Raw genomic sequence first — 21,032 nt, 5'->3', positions numbered from 1 at the left:
TGGGCTGTTTCTCATTCCCTTCCACGGCAGACCACTGCTGCTTTGAAGGAACTGTGCAGTGAGACTTTGAACCTGGAGATATTCTTGTTTTTCTTCCCCAGTATTGGGTTGGCTTTGGAGGCTGTACCCAAATTAGGAAAAAGTGGGTGGTAATGAAGCAGCCAGAGAACTTGGCTTTTCCCATGTCTGCTTGGGGTATGAATTAAAAGTCTTTAACTCTGAGTTAGATTTTTGATAAAGGGAATTCTTTATTCCTAGTTTTTAAGCTACAGTTAACTCCTTGCCTTCAGATGGCCAAACGCATTGACAGTAGGGAACAGGTCGTACACTCCCATGACTCACATTGAATTAACTCAGTGCCTAGTGTGAAATAGCTACTCAAAGTGTTGATTAAAATGAGATGCAGGTTCTCTGGCATTTGAAAGTCTTCAGAAACCTTCAGGTATGCTTGTGAGAGGACCCTAATCGATGATTAAGGTCTACAGCAAACATGTAGACCATGCATGATCCTGATTGAAAGGAAGCTAAAAATAGGCCTAAGAGACCAGGTGCTTTGATATTGGAGAAATTGAGCTGAAAGGGGCTTAGAGATGATCTAGTCTACCCTACCACTCTTATTCTTTCGCAAAGTGACAGGAATACTGTTTTCCCCTTCCAGACTCTACAATTGAAACCCAGTTGTCAGACTTTTCCATAACTAGTTAATGGTAGGGTAGTATTGGGGATCTGGCCTGATACTGATCATATTGTCCATCCCATCTCATCCACTTTCCTATGGCAGAGAGAGATGCGGTGAGTTCACGAAACTGTTCAGCTTATCTACTTGACGCCTTCCTTCAGAAGGTTGCCAGCCTGGACAGTAGGAACATTTCTCTTTGGATTTTATTTCCATTTCTTAGTGTGTGTGCGCTCTTAGGCTCTTTAACAAGCAGGTGCTTCATGTACAGATAGAGCTGGTAGGGGCCCAACTGGTTGGTTTATTTCTTCAAGTCGTTAGCCTCCCTTTCAGAGGTAGTCATTTCCTTTTGGCCACCCTCCAGCTGTAGCTCCATCTAGCTCTCTTGTCTCCACCTGGCACAGGTTCAGAAAACCCTAGAAGACTCCTTCGTGATCCCAAAGGCTGTGTTGGTAGAAGAGCCCAGCTTGGTGTCCCTTCCATGTTGATTAAATTATCATTGCTTTTGGCAGAAAGCATCCGACCACATTCTTGGCATTTGTCCCCAAGAGCCAGTTGGCACACTTAAAGCTAGAGCTTTGAGTGGCACCTCTGGGGGGAGCTTCAATCTACCTCCATCACCTTTTAATTATAACCTTATGAATTATGCATCTGTGAAGATGGCAAACGCTATGGGTGAGATGTACGATTTTTCTCCATCGAATTTTCTGTAACAGAGCTGCTAATGACAGGGTCACTGCCCTTCCTTTTACTATTGGTTTGATTCCCTGGTATTTTTTTCCTAGATGTTTGAAGGCCATTCCGAATAGCAGGAGTCAGAAGACTGAGGCAGTTTGTGGAAGGGAGGTCCTTGTTTAGTACCTGTTCTCTGCCAGAACTGTGCTAGACTAGATACATTTTCTTTAATCGTTATAACTCTGCCTGAAATGTCTTCTCCATTAGGGCTCATGGAGGTTTAAATCATCCTGAGTCTTTTCATTGCATCCCTCTGGGAACAGTGTTTTCTAAATGACTATGTATATATAGTCTACATGCAGTTATTGTATTTCTAACACTGGTTATGGGAAAGTTTTGGATTACTATCATAGCGCATAAAATAGAAACCAAATCATTTATCTCCTTTCTCTTTACTCAAGAGGTACGTTGGTTGTTAGGGTCACTGGTTTTATAGTTGAGTTTACTAGAGACTAGTCCACTAACAGCTGGACTTGGAACCCTTCGCTGTAGCTTATGTTGCTCTTGAAATGGAGTTTCAGGGTCTCTGTTTCATTATGGTCAAGATTGTAAGTTGAGTGAACTTTGAGTCTTCTCAACTGGTCAAAACTAGAATCCTCCATCTAGGTGGTTTGCTAGGATTTGTAGCAAACTGTTGAGTTACTGATGCTATTCATTAGGTGCTGGTTGGCTCCTATATTCAAGCACATACTGACATATATTTTGTAACAGAGCTTGGAGCTTGAAATGAAGACCATCTTGGCCTTAAGGCTCTCATAGCCTGACAGGAGATGGATCTGTGCATAGCTTGACCAAGCACACCCAGAAGTAGGTTTCATATTCACATTTTCCCTTCCTTTGTTCTTTCTTTCTCCCCTTCTTTTTCCTCTTCTGCCAGTAGCATCTGCACCATTTCTTTGGTACCCTGGTAAACACCCAGGATAAAGCAACTGGCTGTGTGGAAGTACTCACATACTGGAGGAAACTGTCAGTGGGATCTGACAGCTGATGCCAGTGCATAGGAAGTCACATTTCTTCTTCCCATGCAGTGGATAGGCTGAGAGTCATAGCTAGCCAGCCATCTTGCCCCCTTATCGGCGGTTTGCCTATGATTTCCTTAAATCTTATCAGATGTTTTAGAAAATGAAACTACATTTTTGGAGAATCCAAAAGATATTTGGGAGTCTATCGATGACTGAAATTTTACTTCAGTGACATCAGATTGTTCCTATGTTAATGTCCTTAATGTTCTTAAAGCAAAATATGAATCGCTTCTTCAGCAAATAGGATGTGTGCAGATATTTATTTCCTGCGTTCGGACCACATAGGGCCTCAATTTCTCCAAAATATGAAGACTAATCTAAGGAGACACAGATTAGAATAGGCCTGTTTGTATCTGATTGCCTTTCTCTCTTCAATTCTACAATCCTAGAAGAAGAACAGTGGGGTCATGGTGGGATGATGAAGATCTCATTTTTCTAGATTAAAAATCATATTATCACTACCTTTAGGAAACAACGGTGCTTATTCTTCTCAATTCTTGCTAAAGCCTTTCATTCAAGATATTGCTTAGTCATCTAGAGCAAAGTCTATAGGAGTTAAACCGGTAGCAAATGTGGGAAGGAGGCTTGCCTTAAGAATAAGTAGGAGAGGGCTTCCCTGGTGGCACAGTGGTTGAGACTCTGCCTGCCAATGCAGGGGACACGGGTTCGAGCCCTGGTCTGGGAAGATCCCACATGCCGCGGAGCAACTAGGCCCGTGAGCCACAACTACTGAGCCTGCGCGTCTGGAGCTTGTGCTCCGCAACAAGAGAGGCTGTGATGGTGAGAGGCCCGCGCACCGCGATGAAGAGTGGCCCCCGCTTGCTGCAACTAGAGAAAGCCCTCGTGCAGAAACAAAGACCCAACACAGCCAAAAATAAATAAATAAATAAATAAATAAATAATAAAAATAAAGGAATTCCTTTAAAAAAAAAAAAAAGAATAAGTAGGAGATTCCTGTGAAATCCAAATGAACAAGGGGGGGGCTGTTGGCCTCTCAAGATAAATCAACCCCAGAAGAGTAAGAAAGAGTCGAATCTAGGAACTTACAAAACAGACCAGATAATGTCTCTCTCAAACTATTGACCTGTATAAACTATAATAAATGACATCCTTAAAATCACCGTGAACCATGCACAACTTTTGAGCCTGCACAAGGTATAGTGTGATCCAACAAGCAGCTACCATGGTCCAGGAGTGATGGATGATGGGTGGGGAAAGCCCTGTGGGTTTCAGTGGGCTACAGCTCTGGCCACCCTACTTAGGCACTTCTTTAGTAGAAGGTGTGGTTTTCAGGCCGATAAGGGTAGCAGGCCTGCTGGCAAGCCTGGGCAACTGTTCATTTTATTGTTTAAAATTCTAAATTGCCTGACAGATGGCTGGGGTCTTAATGTCAGTGTATTTCATAAGCCTTTCATCCTCCGCTTAGAGCTGTCATACTGCCCAAGGGCAGCTTCCAAGCGCCTTTTCCTGGCTGGGAGGAAGGAGAGAGTAAAGGTTGAGAAAATGTCTAAATGGTTACTGCAGCTTTAAAGGATGTTGGCTTTGTCTCAGTGAGTGAGTGGCAAGCCCACTGACCCAGGGCAGAGATGAGAACACGTGAGCTGGCTCTGTATCCACCAATGACTCTCCCCCCATTGCTGGAAGCAGGGAGCTTATAAAGGGGCTGGAGGGGAAAACGCCCCCTCACCTGTTTCCAGATGACCCTGCAGTCTCTATAAGAGGCAATGTTAACCTTGGGGTTCATGGGAATAAGCTCTGGGGGTCAGTGAACCACCCACAGTCAAATGTAAGATTTTGTGTGCAATTTTCTGCTGAACCAGAAACACTGGCTTCCCAGAGGTGTTTTCGAAACCGGAAAGGGTTAAAATCATCATTCTGTTTGGGGGTCCTGGAAAGAATGATGGTGCTGAAAATAGGGGAAGAATGGAAGCTTTTTTCATCTACTTTTTGCCCCTGCTCCATGGAAGTGCTGCCGCCTCCACCACTGCTCTCGGCCACTTACATTTGGGGCTGCTTGTGGGAGGGCCACCTGAGAAGCCTAGATGGCTTGTTTAGCTCTAATGAGCGGTGAGTTGGGTTTTTCAGTGTAGGAATGTCATTGGCTCTAACACTGGTTACTGGTGAAGATATTTAGTGCTTGTTCTATACCAGGCATGGGTATGAGCACTGCATGTGTGGGCACTTTTATCCTCACAACAAACTTGGGGATAAATGCTGTTATCTTCACCCGAGATGATGAAAAGTCGGATTCATTCAAATGAGGGCAGTCTGCACTGCCATCATGAAAGTCCAATGGAGGGTCCCCCCTTTGCGGAGGGTCTAGAATGCAAAGAAAAGAGGTTCCCAGGATGCATAAACTCCCCCTCCTCGCCTCCAATGAGTTTAAAGAAAAAATAAATAAAAATAGAGCTTTTTCAGTTCTTCTAGACACCACTAGATGGTGGTGTGCCAAAGGCTATTTCCTACCAGGATGCCAACTGCCAAGGAATGCAGGTAAGTTTTGCTCTGGAGGGTAAAAATCTGCCGAATAGTTTGAAAGAAGAGTTTTAGGAGGGAGCTGGGAATCTCCTAACCTCCTGCTTCCTCCGCCCCACCCACCTTGTTCCAGAACAATTCAAAGTGAATGTTTCACATTTTGGCTAAATTGTGCTTCCACCCTGCCTCTGCCCCCTGGCCTAATTCTGGCTTTTCGTCTGCAGAGCATTTGTAATGAAGGGGTGTGATCTCTGCGTCCTCAGCAAGTCGCAACTGTTTCACAGTGATGGTAAGGCATTTTATCTTCACATCTTTACAAAGTTCTCATGGTGCACAGATTCTAAGGCATTGAAGTCTTGTGATACACTGTAGTGCAGAACCGGCAAGTGTGTGTTGAAATATTTTATTGCTGAAGTCAGTAATAAGACAAAAACATTATGACTCTGTACCTTTTCTTCTGTCATTCACTTTGTCCTCTCTTACATGAAGTCCTGCTTGGGTATTCCTTGCTGTTATCTGTAGCTTTCAGACACCTCCCCAAATGTAGACAAACAATCAAAATGTATTTTATATCACTAGGAGCCGGCCCTTTCTTAGTTTTGTGTGAGTACCACAGTGAGACCAAAGCAATCTCATTCAATTACAAGTTTTTCTTTAAGTAGTCATACAACTTTAATGGCTGTTGCTCTTTCCATGGGGTCCTAAGTGTATTTTTCTGGCACCCTTTCCAGCAGTTAGACACGGAGATGAGTCTCTAGTCTAAAAGCCTCATCTAAAATCATCTATAATTCACATACTAAGTGGCTAAACTGGAACTGCGCCACTTTTCTCTTACATAGGAATTTAAAACAGCAGGATTATTAAGGGGTTGGATCTTTCTCTCATATGTGCCAGATGAAAATGTCCTACAGTCTTGTGCAGCTTGTTTCTAGAAGAGAGTTAAAGGCCAAGTATGAATCAATGCATGTGATGTGTGTTCAGGGTTCTTTGCAATTCCTTTACAGATCCATAGCAGGGTTTTTGGTTAAGTGGAAGATGGTCTCAATTCTAACAGTACTGTTTTGAGGCTCCCCTTAATGGTACCTGAGTTATCATACTACTGTTTCTAACAACCTTTCCTTTGAAAAACACAGACAAGCGCTATTATGACTTAAGATTTTTTTGCATCTACCAGAAAATATACACATTTTGCAAGTGTGACAATATCAAAGTGCTTTCCTTAACTAAGTATATTTTTATTTGCTATTTCTGCAAAGCAAACTGTGCCGTTGGACTTTCTTTTAAGCAATCCTTAACATTGTCTTTGTATGCTGATCACACGTAGCCTCTTTAAAATTTTTTTAAAATTTTAATTAATTGATTTTTAATTGAAGTATAGTTGATTTACGTTTCAGGTGTACAGTAAGGTGATTCAGTTATATATGTGTGTGTGTATATATACATTTTGTCTTTTTCAGATTCTTTTCCATTATAAGTTATTATAAGATATTGAATATACGTCCCTGTACACATATACTCTTTCCTTTAAAAAAATTAATTAATTTGTTTATTTTTGGCTGCATTGGGTCTTCGTTGCTGTGCGCGGGCTTCCTCTAGTTGCGGCGAGCGGGGGCTACTCCGCGTTACCGTGCGCAGGCTTCTCATTGCGGTGGCTTCTCTTGTTGCGGAGCATGGGCTGTAGGTGTGCAGATTTCAGTAGTTGTGGCTCACGGCTCTAGAATGCAGGCTCAGTAGTTGTGGCACACGGGCTTAGTTGCTCCGCGGCATGTGGGATCTTCCTGGACCAGGGATCAAACCTGCGTCCCCTACGTTGGCAGGCGGATTCTTAACAACTGTGCCACCAGGGAAGTCCCCACATCTACTCTTAATAGCATCTACTTTCAGACTCCCATCTCCGACCTGTTGTCTTGTTGTGTTGTCTCCTTGCAGTTGTTGAGTTGAGTAACATTTCATGGTCACATGTTCTCACCCTTGTTCCTAAAATTCATTCCCATTCCACTCTAACCTTTCTAATGCATTTAATAATATGTTCGTATATATGCTTGACTCTTTCAATGTACAGTGGAGTGGAATGTATTCCAAATTACATAAGTGGTTCCACATTGTGGATCTGTCATTCTCTCCACTCGTTGTTTGTTTAAGATGTATGCACAGCGACACGAATGTATCTTATTCATGGCATATAACTGCAGCATTGTGTTCTAGAATATTTCCTTATCTGATCCCCAAGTGATGGTCACTATATCAGTTAACGTAATATTAGCTAGTGGACCAAACATGATAAATTTATTATTAGGAGCACCAAAACAATTATTCCTGAGAGTAGGCATATCTCTTCTAAAGCAGGGCTCTGAAGATATAGGCACCTATCTTTGCAGCTCTGTTATCTTCACACCAAGATTTCCAAGGCTGCCAAGGTTTCTGGTAATAAGGAAGGGGAGAGAGGACTGAGGATTATAACGAGAGGATTATCTGGGCCATGCCTAGAGCAGTGCAGATCACCTCTATTAAGTTTGGTCAAAGACCACACCTAATGCCAGGGAAGCTGGAAAGCTATTGTAAATGGTATTGTTTTTTACATTTCAGTTTTTCAATTGGTATATAGATACACAACTGATCTTTTTCAATGTTGACCTTGCATTTTATGACCTAACTAAAATCACTGGTTCTAGTAATTGATTTATAGATTCTTTAAAGTTTTCTACACAATCAGTCACCTTTGAAAAGAGAAAGTTTGCTCTTTCTCTTATGATCATGATGGCTTTTCTTTGTGTTATTGCAGTGGCTTCAATTTTGAGTACAATGTTGAATAGAAACGGTGAGAGTGGATATCCTCGCTTTGTCACTGACTGTAGGGAGAAAACATTTAGCATTTCATCACTGAGTATGATGTTAGCTGTAGGTGTTTTGTTTATGCATTTTCAGACTGAGGAAATTCCCTTCTTCTCTAGTATGCTGAGTGTTTGTTCCTTCATGAATTGGTATAGGATTTTATTAAATGCTTTTTCTGTGTATATTGAAATAATCATGTGATTTTTTCGCCTTTATTATGTTAATATGAGGAATTTTATTGAATGGTTTTCAATCTTAAACCAACTTTGCATTCTGACCATAAACTCCATTTATTCACAATATATTGATTTATTAATATTTTGCTAAGGATATTTGCATGTAATGCTCATTAGAGATATTGGTCTACAGTACTCTTTTCCTGTATTGTCTTTGTCTAGTGTTGGTATTGGGAAATGTTGGCTTCATAAAATATGTTGAAGTGTTTTCTACTCCATTTTCTGAAAGTTTGTGTAAGACTGGTGTTATTTTTTTCTTAAATGTTTGATAGAATATGCTAATAAAACCATCTGGGCCTGGAGTCTTGTTTTTGCGAAACTTTAGTAGTTAATTTCTTTTATAGATACTGGCATTCAGATTTCTTATTTCCTCTTATATCAGCTTTAAGTTTTATTACTTATAGACTTTGTCCATTATATCTAAATTATTTAATTTATCATAAAGTTGTTCATAATATTTACTTATCCTTTTAATGTCTTTCATTCCTGATATTGGTAATTTGTGTTTTTATTTTCTTGATTAGTATAGCTAGGGGTTTATCAATTTTCTTAATCTTTTACTAGAACAACTTTTCATCTTAATTTTGTTTTTGTATTTTCTCTATTGGTCTTTATTAATTTTCTCAATTTCATAAAATTATTCTCTTATTTATATTCTACTTGCTTTGGGTTTACTTTGCTCTTTGTTTCTAGCTATTTAGCATGGAACTTTACAGAGTATTTATTGAAGAGGTTTCTTCCTTTCTAAAATAAACATTTATAGCTATAATTTGCCTTTTAGCCACTAAGCCCTGTTTTAGGTGCGTCATATATATTTTAATATGCCTTATTGATTGATTGATTGATGGCAGGTTTAATAAGCAAGGGGACATACTTATGAGGCTTGTCTTGGGCAGTTGCAAGATGAGTAGATTGTCATACCTGCCTTCCAGAATCTTAAAAGTTTATATAGAAGCCTTAACTGGGTTCAGTCATGTGTACTCTCCAGATGGTCTAAACAACACATTACTCCCTCAAGGCTGTGTCTTCCTTGGGCAGCTTCTAGCATGGGGAAGGCAAGCGGAATGCACATCCAAGGACGGGAGTGGGTAGGAGCCTCCCATTGCCTGGGACCAGCTCACGGGTCAGTCAGTGTTCACGTCTTCTCATGACCTCCTTCAACACTTCAAGAATCATGTTAGTGTTTCACACACTCAAAAGTAATGAATTTTTTAAAAATCAAGTAGTTTGAGTAGAAACCCAGCCTCAGGTTAGTTTTATTCAGAAAATCTGGGGCCTTGGCACCTAATACACTGTATTTTATTCACTTCAAAATATTTCATAATTTCCTTGATTTCTTCTTTGACTTGTTTAGATGTATGTTGTTTAACTTCCAGATTTTTTTTCTTTCTAGATATTTTGTTATTAATTTCTAATTCCATTGTGGACAGAGACATAGGATGTATGTTTGATTTTGATCTTTTGAATTTATTGAGACTCAGTTTATGGTCCAGCACATGATCAGTGTTGATCAATGTATCATATGTATTCTGCGATTGTTTGCGAACTGTTCCACAAATGTCACTTAGGTCAAATTGCTCAGTAGAATTTTTCAAATCTCTGTCCTTACTGACTGTTGGTTTTTGTCTAGTTTTTCTATCAATAACTGACAGAGGAGCGTTAAAAAAAAAATATCCAACTCTGATTATGGATTTATTTTTCTCTGTTTTGGTTCTACCTACTCTTGCTTCATGTACAGGCATACCTTGGAGATATTGCAAGTTCAGTTCCAGACCACTGCAGTAAAGCGAGTCACGTGAATATTTTGGTTTCCCAGTGCCTATAAAAGTTATGTTTACACTATACTGTAGTCTATTAAGTATGCAATAGTATTATGTCTAAAAAATGTACATACTTTAATTAAAAAATAATGCTATTGGAAAAATGGTACCAATAGACTTGCTCAACAAGGGGTTGCCACAAACCTTCAATTTGTGTAAAAACAAAACAAACCATAATATCTGCAAAGTGCAGTAAAGCAAAGTACAATAAAATGAAGTATGCCTGTACTTGGAAGTTCTCTTATTTCATTTATAAATATTTATGACTTTTTCTCCCCTGAGTTGACCTGTCTGTAATTTGAAATGTCCTTCTTTATTGATGGCAGTTCTCTTTGTCTTAAAGAGTACCTTATCTGGTGTGTAACCATTCTAGTTTTCTTATGCTTCTTGTTTGCAGGGTATATGCTCTTCTATAGGTTTACTTTAAACCTGTATATATATGTTTATATTTGAAATGTCTCCTATAGATAGCATGTTAGGTATATCTTACTTTTCTTAGCCAGACGATTTCTGCCTTTTAATTGGAGTGTTTAGTCCACTTACATTTTAGTCCACTTACATCTAGTGTAATTATTGATATGGTTAGATTTAGGTTTGCCATTTTGCTATTTGTATTCTGTTTGTCTTAGTTGTGTTTTGTTTCTCTGTTCTTCCCTTTCTATCATCTGTGTTAAAATATTTTCTTGAATTCCATTTTTATCTGCTGGTTTTTATTTTAGTGGTTGCCCTAGGGATTACAATATATATTCTTAACTTTTCACAATCTAATTTAATATCACACCATCTCACCTAAACTGTACCTTGTAGTCATGTACTTCCATTTACCTATCTTATCCTTTATATGATAGTTGTGTGTCTGTGTGTATATATATATATACACACACACACACACACATATATATGCCTGTATATATGTACATGTATATATGTGTATATTTATGTGTATATATATGTACATAATATACATGTACATATATTACATCCACATGTTTTATAAGCCCCATGATTCAGTGTAATAGTTACTGCTTTATACATATTGTCATATGTATTTTTTAAAAGTAAGACAAAATACTATTTCATGTTTGCCCATATATTTTCTATTTCTGGTGTTCTTTATTCCTTCTTGAAGATCCAAGTTTCCATCTGGTATTATTTTTTTCAGTGTGAAGAACATTAACATTTCCTGTGGAACAGGTCTGCTGGTGATGAATTTGAATTTTCTTAGGTTTTATTTATTTAAAAGTGTCTTTATTTTGCCTTTATTCTTGAAAGATTTATTTTGGCTGGATATAGAATTCTGGGTTTGACAGTTTTCTTTCATCACTTTTAAAGATGTCATTACGTTGACTTTTTGCCTGCATTATTTCTGATGAGAAGCAAACCATAATTTTTAATTTTGCTTCCCTATGTGTAAAGTATCCTTTTTGTCAGGCTTATTTCAAGCTTTTCTTATTCTTTGGTTTTCAGCAGTGACTATGATGTATCTAGTGTGGTTTGTTTGTATTTATCCTACTTAGAACTAACTAAACTTCTTCATTTATAAACTCACATTTCTTATCAAATTAGAAATTTGGACTGCTATTTTTTAAAATATTTTGTGCCCTATCTCTGTCTTTCCTCTTTCTGGACTCTGATTACACCCATTTTAGACCTTTTGATATTTTACCACAAGCCATATTTTTTCCTGTCATCTCAAATATGCTATTAAGCCCACCCAATGAAATTCTCAACCCTTCTGACAGCCAGATCATCCCCAAACACTACTCTTGCTATGTCAGTCTTTTAAAAACTACAGTGTGCATTTTATATGTAAATTACACCTCATGAAAAAATACTACACTGTTTCCCTGTTATCTACTAAATGCAGACAAAGTGTGCTACCTTGGCATTCAAGGCTTTCTAGAATAGTTACGTATATTGCTTATGCAATTTTTTTTTGTCATATGTATTTTTTAAAATTGCTGTATGATATGAGACTGATAACATTGTTTTCCTCTAGGAATGGGAACTCAGTGGTTGTGAAACAGGCATGGGAAGGAAACTTTGCAGCATTTACTTTAGAAATTTAAATCAATTTAGAATGTATTTATTCCAACAATACCATAAAGTATACCATCCTGTATACAATTTCTGACCAATCGTTTCTTCCATTCCTGCAGAGCACACCTGCTTCTTTAGTCTGATCATTGCACCTCTCCCTGTCCTCTCATGCTCCTTTTTCTTTTTTTTTTCTTTCTTTTTTTATTAATTAATTTATTTTTGGCTGTGTTGGGTCTTTTTTCTGTGTGAGGGCTTTCTCTAGTTGCGGCAAGCGGGGGCCACTCTTCATCGCGGTGCATGGGCCACTCACTATCGCGGCCTCTCTTGTTGCTGAGCAGAGGCTCCAGACGCGCAGGCTCAGTAGTTGTGGCTCACAGGCCTAGTTGCTCCGCGGCATGTGGGATCTTCCCAGACCAGGGCTTGAACCCGTGTCCCCTGCATTGGCAGGCAGATTCTCAACCACTGCGCCACCAGGGAAGCCCTCATGCTCCTTTTTCTTAACATGCATCCAGGGCCTTAACCTGCCTTCAAGACCCAACTTGTATATCCACGTATGAAGCATTCTGCAGTAGGACTCTGTCCGTTGCAAGTTCCAGCCTTTTCCCAAGAAGGGGTGCAGTTGGTGCTGATCTAAGGGTAACTAGACTGAGAGACTTGGATGTCATTGGTATTCCCCAGCTTTTGTATCTACCTCTCTTTGCATGCTGATTTTGTTCTCCCAGGTTCCCTGTACTGAGGAAACTGGAACCAAAGCTTTAGGCAGCTCCAGACTTAGATTTTTCATAGTCACATGATCAGAGAAGAAAAAGAGCATTTCCCTGACAACTTCACTAAGTAGAATCCCAGGGAGGGACTCAGATTGGCCTGAATTAGGACAGGGCAAGGACGTGACAAATCACTGATCAGCTCAGCCTGTGATTGGCAGGCTGACCAGAACTATACATCTGGAGGCGGGCGGGGGAGCAATCTTCCAAAAGGAGAGGGGAGAGGCGCTCCTCTCTGTGAAAAAATATCGATACACAATCACTGTTCTTTCCCTGGCAACTGCTATGCCCACTGACCTGTCTGTTTCCCATAGCACTCTTTTTTTTTTTTTTTTCCTTTTTTTGGCTGTATTAGGCATGAGGGATCTTAGTTCCCCAACCAGGGATCAAACCCACGCCCCCTGCAGTGGAAGCGCAGATTCTTTTTTTTTTTTTTTTTTTTTTTAAAGAAACCTGGCTTAATAGAAGACAGGCAGTTTTTTTTTTTAAATTAATTATTTATTTATTTATTTTTGGCTGTGTTGGGTCTTCGTTTCTGTGCGAGGGCTTACTCTAGTTGCGGCGAGCAGGGGCCACTCTTCATCGCGGTGCGCGGGCCTCTCACTATCGCGGCCTCTCTTGTTGCGGAGCACAGGCTCCAGATGCACAGGCTCAGTAGTTGTGGCTCACGGGCCTAGTTGCTCCACGGCATGTGGGATCTTCCTAGACCAGGGCTCGAACCCATGTCCCCTGCATTGGCAGGCAGACTCTCAACCACTGCGCCACAAGGGAAGCCTGGAAGTGCAGGTTCTTAACCACTGGACAGCCAGGAAAGTCCCTAGTACTCTTTTACATCATATATTGGGCTGTTTTACAGAGCATGCCTATGTTCTTTGAAGTCTGACATGGGGTAATCTTATTTCTCCCAATCAAATTTTACTCTCTGAGAAAACAAGGTTATAAGTGTTTAAACATTGACACATCCTGGCACAGGTGTGAACCTGGAGGTTTGCGAACATATCAAAGCTGAAGTCAGATGCAAGATGCTTTGATGTGTTGTAGTGTGACTGCTCAGAGAGCTGTCTCTGGGCAAAAGAACAATTGGAAGGGCAGGGGGTGCTGGGGCTGAGTTCAGGGTAACCACAATGGGCAGTTTCTGATCCAGCAGCACTGGATTAAGCTGCTTCTTCCCTGAGTCACCACCACTACTTATTAGTGACAGTTCAGCCTGTATTGAGACCACCTTATAACTTCTGTATGTGTAATAGATATATGACATAGATGTTACACTCTACTAGCTACCATCTTTAATGTCTTCAGATCTGTTAATGCTATTTGAATCACTATCCTTATAGGAAAAAATTGTGACAGGTCACCTTCGCTTAATGGATTTGAGAAAGAAAGTGGTTAACTGAGGGAGGCTTGTTTTAGACTTAGAGATTCTTTGTTGACAAAGGTGTTTAGTGACTGTGTGTTATAATACCACTAGGAATGAAGAATGAAATTAATATATACTTGTTTATAAGGAAAGAAATGAACAAACCTCAAGCTCTTTATTTCATTCATAGTTTGCTTCTTTACTTTGCCAATGGTAATACATTCAGAAATGTTATTACGTTAAGTAGTCCAAGGTCAGAATTCCCCACCCCCATCAGGCTTGGTTTTTTTGTTTTTTTTGTTTTTGTTTTTGTTTTGCTTACCTGCTGGCAATTTTGATAAAGGGCTTTCCCCAAGAGAAGATGAGGAGATGGCTTTCAAATCTAGTTGGAAATAACTTCAGGTAAACAGTTTTGATAACTGGAAAAAGTTGAAACATAAGGAAGATCTTCAGGTTATCAGTAGAATAAATCCAACATTCACACCTTTGCCCAGGTGAATGTCATGGGCAAAGGCAGGCACTTTGCTGCCATCAAAGTGACGAGGAACCCTGGGTCATGTCTTGACTCAGCCTTTCCTGGGAGATCCTTGGGGGAGCTCCACACACAGGAACAAGAGGGCGTGGGAGAGCAGCTGCTTCTTCCGCGGAGTCTGACATATACGCCCCAGGCCCCAAGACAGAGTCTGAAAAGGTGCGCTGGGACCTGAGACTCATGCTTGAGACCTAAATAGGCTCTCTTGTCTTAAGCCCCAAACCCAAATCTTGGGACCCTGTTCCCTCTGCCCAGCCTCATGGTAACAAATCCCAAAATGCGTAGGCTAGGGTGTGCACGAGGAAGGGAAAGAGATCCTGTGTTTTGCTTCCTTTAGTGATGTGGGGCTTGTTCCAGAAATAACATTGTAAGTGACCAAACTTGGGCAGCTATCATTTTTGACATGCAACATGGTACTAATCTTCTGAAATGCATGAAGTGCCTTGAGAGCATAGCAGTGGGAGGGACATGGGATGCCTTACCCGCCTCACATCCCATTGGCCTGGCCTCCGATTCCAGGCACTGCTAGAGCGTGCAGTTCCCAGGAGTCAACACCTTCTGCTGGCAGGGCCACGCCTGCCCTGGGGCTGCTCTTACATCCTGGGGTGGGGGGGCCTGTGGGCGCCTGCCTCACATGGCTGTGTGTGCAATCCAATGTGCGGGGCCCATGGGGCACCCCCAGCCCCGGTGACCCACAGTGTGACCAGTCAGTGATGAGGGCGCACCTAGGGATGGCCTCCTTTCTGTCTCATGCTCCCCTTCCCCTTACTGCTGATTCCTAAAAGCCTTGTCAACTGCACAACCTGTAAGCAAGTTCTTTCTCAGCTCTGCTTTCAGGGAGCAGGGAATCGTCCAAGGCACTTGATGTAGAAGGCTGTTTGTGTGGTGGGAAAGTGGCCATTTGGGACCATTCTTTCAGTTTTGTTAATTAGCAGTAAGGGTTCACCCTCCACCTTTCAGCTGGCCCCTCAAGACCATGGCTCTTATGTCTCTGCCAGAGCACCTCCTCCAGGCACGTGCCCACCCTTGAGACAGTGGTCACGGCTCAAACTGAGAGAACAATGCACCAAGCAAGGACCCCAAGCCACCGGAAATGGAGGGTTCCCTACAGGGGGAAAGGGTGCCTCAAGCAGATGCAGACTTCTGTTTTGGGAGACACTGGAGTCTTTTCCTACTGCAATAACTTCTCTTCCTTTCTCTGTCTCTTGGAGGCTGTTGAAAGTCAGGTTTTGGGTTGCAAGTACTGATTCTGGCTAACAAGCAGAAAGGAAAGTAATTTGCAGGAAAGAAGAAAAGCCAGATTAGGAAGCTTCACAGCCAGGAGCAATACCCCCAAATAACATCACAGAACTGGTCCCCTGAAGGACACACAAGTGGCAAAGTATACAATACTGCACCAGGCTCTGAATTTTCCAGTCACTTAAACCACTGCCATGTTGCCATCACTGGCACCAGAACAGATTCGGCTGGGTCCCCCTGGGCGTCTCCCCACGGTGCTTTAGCTGGACCTGGAGGCTTTGCTTGTCTTCGACCTATAGTGCCCCCTGTAATTGGCTATCATTCCACAAAAACAAAACAGACATCAGTGTGGGCAACGAAATGAAGGGGACCCATTTGGCCACATTTAAAGATACCATCTAATGTTACTGCATAGTTTCTAACTAGGTTTGGTGGGACTCTGGATGCCATGTTCCCTCATTTAATCAAAATTTCCACTTTTCACCTATTCTATACATTGGGGTTCTTGTAATTTTGTCTTTAGAGTCAGTTTAGAAAGCACCGCCCTGTGGAAATAAGCGTCTTCAGTGTCAAGAGACCTTGGGATGATTACCTGCCGGAGGCTCCTAAAACCGTCTTTCCAGGTGTGATCTGACCATGGAGGGAAGAGGCACCTCTGGAAAAGCCCCTGATGCGTTATTACTGAAAGTGAGGTTCTGGCAGCATGGCTAAGCCTCATGCTAACCAAGTTCCAGCTCCCATTCTCTGAAGTGCTCAAAACTTTAAATGGGCTGCCGACACCACACCAGGGGACTGAAGGAAATAGACTAGCTGTTGTAGAGAACCAAACTTCCAAAGTCTAATGGCCCTAGGCTTATTCTAGTGACATGAAATCTGTTTGTCTTCAAGCACAAGACAGAAATTAATTTTTTTTCCAGATTTTTGGAAATGATTCTAATTCTGTGTGGAACAAGGTCCTGACAAGGCCAGTGTGTACATCACAGATTGGATTCTATGGGAAGCTGATGGCCCTTATGCCCTTACCCATAGGTGTTCAAATCCATCCAAGGGGCCAGGAGGAGAGCTGTCTCTACACCTCCCCCAGCTCCTACCTTGGTTGGCTTTCTCTCTACTCCTCCTCGCCCACCCAAACCTCTTCTTCTTCCTACAGTTAGGAAGCAAAAGCCCCTATATGCCAGTGGATGCAAAGAGAGACTGATGGCTAAAAAAGAGGCTTTGCTCTGGCCATCAGCCCAGCTCAGTTCATGCAAACACCCAATGATAAAGGTCACTGGTCATTCACTTTGACCTTTCTTAACACTTGACCAAGGCCACTCATCTTGAGTTGCCCTTGCCCTGATTCCACAAGCTCACTTTTAGTATTTCTCAGCTTTCCAGCTTCCAGATAAGAGTTTAAAATCAAACTCAGTCCTTTGAGGGTAGGTGCCTTGTCATAAGGTTGCAATGAAGAATCATCAGAGTGAAGGTGATGTGAATGTACCTTCTTGAGAGGAAACCCTGTGCTAGTTTAGAGGAGTTCTTTTAATTCTCAGGATCCAAAGTGAGTTTGTTTAGGACTGGAAAATTTTCTAATGGAAGCAGTTAGCAGTGGTGGAGCTGCCTACAGCCCATGGTTTAGGGAGGTCACTGTCACCGTTCTGGAAGTATCCTCCTGTGGGATGTCTCAAGACAAGAGTACCCCTGGGCAAAGACTTAGGTACTGGAAGAGAGACCATGGGAAATCTCTCTGGAGAGGGCTGGGTTCTAGGCTTTCCCACCCCAACTTCTCTCTTAGGTTCTAGGGTCTCCATTTTGTGTCCGCTAGCTTCATAGACCATGGAGAACAAACGTCAGGCACGTCAGGAGATGAAGTATTGGGTCAACTCTTCAATGCTCCAGTTTATAATCATTTCTGGCTTGTCATCAGAGTGAGTATAGAGCTAAATGATGAATGGTCACTTTAAAAATCAGCAAGTGCCATAATACTCAATTCCCAGTGACAAGGGGGCATGATGCTAAAGATCTAGGCAAGTAAAAAAAAAAAAACCAGCAAATGTTCCCCTTCTGTGTAAAAAAAAAAAAAAAAAAAAAGAGTGGGAGGAAAGAAGCGACTACCAAAGATCTGCTGCTCTTGAAAATCAGTCTTTACCTTAAATCACCCAGTGTGAGTTCCTGTGCTGCCCAGCCTGTGGGGCTTTGGCTTAAAGCTTGCCTGGGAACTCTTTGTTCCTCAACTGGTATAAGCCAGGAAGGCACACTTCCCTCTGCTGACACACAGAACAAGTCCTGTACAGAAATTGTGTCACCCAGGAGTGCCCAGTACAGAGCATGGCTCAGCATCCCTCCCCAACTGTCTGCCTCATTCACTTCTCTCTCCTGAATCAGCTTCTCTGCCAGAGGGTCAGTGGCAACATCTGGGCAGAAAAAGGACAGTACTTCTCTACTCTGTTGGGGTCAATCGTCTAATTCCTAATTTACTAGGTTCAGCATCCACTTTATCTATTGAGGTGGGGCTATATCAGTTATCTATTGCTGTGTAACAAATGACCCCCAAACCTAACAGGTTAAAACACTAAACATTTATTATCTCACAGTTTTTAAAAGTCAGTCATCTGGGAGCAGCTTAGGGGATTCTGGTTCAGAGTCTCTCATGAGGTTGTAGTCATCCTGAGGACTGACTGAGGCTGGAGAATCTGCCTCCAAGTTCACTCATGTGGTCATGGGCAGCCGCAGTTACTTGCAGTCTGTTGGATTGAGGGTCTCAGTTCCTCACAGGCTGTTGTCCAGAGGCTTCTGTTCTTTACAATTTGGGCCTCTCCTAGAACAGTTCACAATGTGGCAGCTTCCTTCTCCCAGAGAGAGTGATCTCCCGGGGTGGCAGGTGGGGGTGAGGGGGAGAAAGAAAGAGAGTGCCCAGGACAGAGCTGCAGTCTTTTTATAACCTAATCTGAGAAGTGATACGTCATCACTTCTGCCATATGCTCTTGGTCTCACACAGACCAATCCTGGTAGAGCGTGGGAGGGGACCACCCAGGGTGTAATATCATGGGGTGGGGATCATTAGGAGCTGTCCTAGAGACAGACTGCCTACCCATGACTATCAGCAGAGGAGCCTGGACTCAAGTTCAGACACTGCTTCTGACCTCTCCACCTTCAATTTTAGCCCCGCTGTAAAGGAGCCAGTTTGAACCTCCATCTACAAACCCAGGTATATGAAAAATAACTGATTTTGAGCCTGCATTTTACTTAGTGTCAGGAAACTTCCTCACTCTCAGAGGAGTCAAGGTGTTGGGAGGAATCGCCCTGGTTTTGAAGCATCTTCCTGGAGGCTCTCTGTTGCTTCCAGACGGTAGCTGGGAATCCACCTGGGCAGCCAGGTAGAATCTCATCTGTCTCGATGTACAGCATCACTTTCCCTTCTGGGATCCGGCTGCTTCCCAGGTAGTTCTTCCTGCCATGTTATGAACAGCCTCTGCCATGGGACCCCCAGACACCTCTGCTTGTTTTCACCCCCACAGCCCAGGGAAAGCTCTTTCTAGGCTATTCTCTCCATTTCATGACCAAAATACCTTTCTTAAGAATTCTACCCTAGACCCAAGAGGTTCAGGCTTTGGAAACAAGCCCTGTGGAGTCCCAGGTTGCTTGTGACTTCTGCCCTATATTTTTGAAAGGTGAAAACACAGGAAGGAAAAGGGAAGATGGAATATCCTGCCACACCAGCACCCTCCCTGTGCTTCAGTTGGCCAGACTGCGTTGTCCATCCCATCTCTGGGCCTTTGCTGGCTATGCTGAAATTTGGCAGACTTATTATGCACACCTGCCTGCCACTCTGCCTGAGTCATGTTCTCCAGTCTAAGGCTTGTCTCCTTTCTGACACCTTTCCTGACCTCAGGCTGGGGGTCATCACTCTTCATTCTGCATTTATAAAGCTGCCTTTCTCTCATCCCTTACTCGCTGTAACCTTCTCCGTGTCAATTCAGAGATCACAAATGGGCAGTGTGTTTGCTGAATCTGTCCCAAAGGTGTAGTTTGACCCATGCCACTGTTTGTTTTTAATTTGAATGAGTTGCCAACATTTTAAAAATGGAGGGATTTCACATAAATTTGGCTTCTGGCTTGCACTGAAAAATCATATCTGGTAGCCGCAGACTTGCTTTCCCGTGGAGTAAAAATGAGGCAGTGCTGAGCAGCAGCTGCCCCTTGAGATGGGTCCTGCTTCCTCCAGTTGGCTTCTGCCCACTTCTCTCTTGCTCATCACCTGCTAGACCTCTGTTTGTGACCTCTGCTCTGGTTTCTCACCTCTCACAGGCTGATTGTTCTGGATGCTCCTTCTTTCCATTTACTGATTGCCCAACATGCTGGGCTGAGCTGGATACAAGCGTAAGAAAGTTCAAACCACGTCATCTACATGTTAAAGATTAGGAAGGGCCTTACTATGCAATAAGCACTGTCAGCTAATTTCACCCAGAATCCAAGGGCTGCTGAGTAAGCAAAGTCTTCTGTGTGGTAGACAGTTCCCAATTTATAATTGGTTTATAGCTAATGATGCCAGGCAGCAATTTCCCTTGTTAGTCTGTCTTTTTTTTTTTTTTTTTTAAAGATTGATTGATTGATTGATTGATTGCTATGTTGGGTCTTCGTTTCTGTGCTAGGGCTTTCTCTAGTTGTGGCAAGCGGGGGCCCCTCTTCATCGCGGTGTGCGGGCCTCTCACTATCGCGGCCTCTCTTGTTGCGGAGCACAGGCTCCAGACACGCAGGCTCAGTAGTTGTGGCACACGGGCCCAGTTGCTCCGCGGCATGTGGGATCTTCCCAGACCAGGGCTCGAACCCGTGTCCCCTGCATTGGCAGGCAGATTCTCAACCACTGCGCCACCAGGGAAGCCCCAGTCTGTCTTGATATATACATTTTGTAATTCGTTTGCAGTAGGGGCAGAGGAGATCCGTATTAGATGGAAATGCTTGTTCTTTCTACTGGAAGTTCAGCGTACTCTCCAAGATGGATCTAATCTAGGGAAGTAAGTGCAAAAGTCCTGAGGCAAGGTGCAGGGAGGCAAATTAAGTGTGTTGGGGGGAGTAGTGGGAGATGAGGCCCGGAGTCTCACAGGAGGATGGCGTGAGGCTGCAGGTGGTCAGGTTCTGGGTTTGCCAAAGGACTGGCATTTGCATTGGCTTAATCTCAGTGAGGTCCCCAATCCATCCTGCATGATGGGACTGAACAGGGCTCAAAGCTCATCTTTGAGAACACTCCCAGGAGAAGATGAAAACATATCTTTGATTTCCTGTCACCCTTGTGCAGAGCCTGGGATCTGAGGCCTCGGGAAGCTC

The sequence above is a fragment of the Balaenoptera acutorostrata genome, chromosome 10, assembly GCF_949987535.1.
Source record: "Balaenoptera acutorostrata chromosome 10, mBalAcu1.1, whole genome shotgun sequence".
Taxonomy (NCBI): domain Eukaryota; kingdom Metazoa; phylum Chordata; class Mammalia; order Artiodactyla; family Balaenopteridae; genus Balaenoptera; species Balaenoptera acutorostrata.
Note: the sequence above shows the minus strand (reverse complement) of the source record.